General features: G+C 34.9%; 1 pseudogene; it reads right to left on the bottom strand.

Moving 5' to 3' along the window:
* Window positions 1-867: 867 nt before the first annotated feature.
* On the bottom strand, window positions 868-1,603 carry LOC102394739 (annotated as a pseudogene).
* Window positions 1,604-3,850: the final 2,247 nt, after the last annotated feature.

The raw sequence follows: 3,850 nt of genomic DNA on the forward strand, positions 1-3,850 counted from the left end.
ACACTTGAAATTTACTAGGCAAGTTCTCACACACACAGATTCTCACACACACAGGAAAGTAATAACAAATATGCTAATTATCTTAATTGTAGTAAATATTTCGCAATGCATATTTATATTGAATCAGAATGTAGTATACCTTAAATGTAAACAACTTTATCTGTCAATTATACCTCAGTTAGCTGAAGGGATAAATAAAACTGTTATGAACAATTCTTAACTCCTGCTACCACTGTTGTAATTTAAGACCCTAGCAGTTTTTGCTTTATTCAAAAGAAATTTTCTTTTTCTCTTTGTTGAAATACTACTTTCAAGCAATGATCAATTCAGTGTCACTTTTCCTTGTGGCTCAGCTGGTAAAGAATCTGCCTGCAATGCAGGAGACCTGGGTTCGATCCCTGGGTTGAAAAGATCCCCTGGAGAAGGGAAAGGCTACCCACTCCAGTATTCTGGCCTGGAGAATTCCATGGACTGTATAGTCCACAGGGTGGCAAAGAGTCGGACACGACTGAGTGACTTTCACTTTCACTTCCTTTTATGAAATCTTTCCTTTTTTTGTTTAAAATTTGACAAAATTTTTATTTCACAGTACCTTAATATTTTTGATAAAAGTGAAGGCACAGTTGAAAATGGATAATGTTGAAATAACTGTCAACTAGATTATGAAATAATGTGTTCATAGTTAACCAAGATAGCAGAAGACTTTAAAGTGATGCTCTGAAGTTCTTACATGGTACTTACAGCTGTAAGTTGCCAAGTTACAAGCAAGGTATAAACAGATAGAAATGAACAAATAATATAAAAAATTTAGGTAGATAGGAGATTCATATTTCATTTCTCCAGTGACATATTTATGATTGAATTAAATTAAAGTCCTACTTGTACAGCAAACCCAGGTCCTTTTAGCTGGTTCAGTCAAAGAGGTAAGACCTCTGACTAGCTCACATGAGAAGCTCCACTCCTTGGCCCAGTTTTGGGGAGTTTACCAGACTTGAGTTCATCAATAATTTCTTCAGTATACTTAGATGTCAGATCCTCATGGTAGTTGTCATTTATTTGAACCATTGGTGTGTTTACACAGGCCCCTAAACATTCCACTTCTATAAGAGTGAAAAGTTTCTCAAGTGTATTCTCTCCAACATTATTCCAAGTTTTTCTAAATGGCTTCCAGTATGCAGTCAGAGTTTTGAAGCATGCAAGGTGTAGTAGTATAAACTTGAATGAATGTGACACTTTCCAACTGGCTTTCGATTATATATTGTATAAAAAGTTGCTACTTCATATATTCTCATTGGAGGTACCTGTAAAATCTCTGCAACCTTGTTCGTAGAGAGGGGCAGCCATCCATTCTGTTTTTGGGCAAAATCCAGGTCTGGAAGCAGAGCAGCTGCTTTATGCCCTTTTGGGTAGTTTTTTGCAATGGCATCTTCTTACAGTTTTCTGGTATGAAATCAAGTGGAGCATCTGGGTTATTCTCAGGAGTATCTCTGTTCACAAATAAGGCTCCTCCAGTTCCATTCTGCACAGCTGTCTTAGGTAGATTCCTTATATGCCTTCCCCAGTCGGCAGTGAGGCAGCCATGGAGCACTGGTGAGAAGAACATGGTGGGCCAAACTGCCATGAAACCTTTTCTAATTTCAGTTCCTTCCATCAGATTTTAATATTTTATTTCTCAGTGTTATGGTTGAACTGTAGTCAAATCAGCAGTTGTGTCATTATGTGCATATCTATTTGACCTGTGATCAATCTTGAGGGCAAGAAACTTTATGTTATTAAGGAGTTGTCATCTATGAGTTCATGTAATGTACTTTTGTGTAGACACTAGAATATATGTGTGTGAGATAATTTTAAATCCAAGGGCAGTTAATTAAAACATGAAGTATCCTATTCAACAATCCTTCTTCTTGAGACATCTATGGAAAATGCTTCATAGATCATTAAATTTGTACAAGAAGATACAAAATTTACATAATCTAGTTGAATTAAATTTTCTTTGGTGAAATGATGTGTTTAAGAGACAAAATTGGCTGAAAATTTAGATAAATTTTTCTCTGTAAATTTTACTAAGGATCAACACCTTAGATATAAAATTCCATTTCATCATGTACACTTCATTTAGTAGAAAATGCTGAACCTGATTCATTTAGAAAATTGACTGATTCTGCCATTAGAATTCTGATGAATCTGAGTTGGAGTAAATGTTTCATGCAAGCACTTGTCACTGAATGAAAGAGAAAATGAGTTGAACTGCACCAAGCTGAGCTTCCCAAAATAGCTAGTATTGTGCATGATAATAATAAATGACTTTATATGTAGCAAAATGTGGACCAAGAGGTATACTCATTTTAATACACTACCTGAAAATAAGGTTGAATGAGAAGAGAAATAGCCTTCACCTTACTCTTTGAATCAAAGACTACGAATAATTACATCAGAAGACTAATGGCTTTGAGTGACCAAGACTAGCTTAGCCAGTTTGCAGTGGGAATCATAAAGACTTACAAATATATCTTAAACAAATATATCTTATGACCTTATTCTGTTCCCTCTTTCAAGCTTGTCCTGTTATCTTTTGTCCTACTTTCTATTAGGGACACTATTCATATACTATCTACTTTGGGGTGACTTCTCAAGCACTCTACTTAATACTCAGGCTTCTTCTGTCTGCTTCCTTGCGACTTTGGATCCACTCACCTCTATTAAAATTTCTTATTTATTCATTTCAATTACCAACTAAATTTATCTGAGGGATGGAGCTGTTTCTTATTCAAAACTCTACCATGGGACCTCACACAGTATCTGACAAACACTAAGTATTCAAAACATACCCACTGACAATTATACAGTGCAAAATTTCCACATACATACATATATATGTAGAATAAAGACCACTCCAAATAATGTACAGTTTCTACATATATTATTTTTTATGGCTTACATCCACTAATGTATATACCTTACTAGCTTGTTGAAACTATTTTTTCAGTCAAATTCTTGAAAGTTGTAAAATGCATTTTGTAAATAATTGGCTTCAATTTTGTGATTTTACCTGATATGATTAAATTGGAAATGTTTCACTTCAGTAACGTTGATTTGCTGATCCTGCTTTGTCCATTGATAAGAATTAGTTCAAGAAATACCCCCACATTGCTAGAGGAAGCAGTAATTTGCCACATCTATCATTTCTGTCTCCTGTGGAGCATAGTTGCCAGGGGTTCTAAATTAATATGATGAAACTGAAGGCAACTGTAAGTACAATATTTTTATCTCTTTCTCCATCGTTCTTCATTTATATTATTTCATTGGACTATATGAGAAAAGGAAAGCCTACTAATCTTCTTGTGCTATTATATGCTATCAAATTGATTCATTATGTTTCTCTTTTGTTCCTAATTATAGTTATCCACCTTGCCCATCTGCAAAACTACGAACAATACGTCTTTGGCTCTTTGACGTCTTTTATTTCCATGCAGTATAAAGCTGTTTATAGCATATAGGCTATCAATCAACAGATAATGAGTGAACGCCTACCAAATGTAAAACAGAGTAGAGAATTGGATAGCTGTAAAACTGGATACCTGAGATGAGGAAGGTTAAAGTCCAGTTGGGGTAATGAAGTATATATGAAAAGTCACTCTGTATAGATATAAAAGTACAGAGAAGACAAAATCTAACAGTTAAAATTATAAGAAAAACCCCTCTTTGATGGTCCCAGGGAGTTTTGTTGAATAAAAGAGGAATTTAGATATGGGAACTTCTCAGCTAAGAGCAGAGCATTATAGGCTGAGGTTAAGAAAGGTCATGAAGAAGAGGGAAGTTCATGAGAAAGATGTGTCGGGGAAAGTAAAAG

Source organism: Bubalus bubalis, chromosome 2, assembly GCF_019923935.1.
Source record: "Bubalus bubalis isolate 160015118507 breed Murrah chromosome 2, NDDB_SH_1, whole genome shotgun sequence".
Classification (NCBI taxonomy): domain Eukaryota; kingdom Metazoa; phylum Chordata; class Mammalia; order Artiodactyla; family Bovidae; genus Bubalus; species Bubalus bubalis.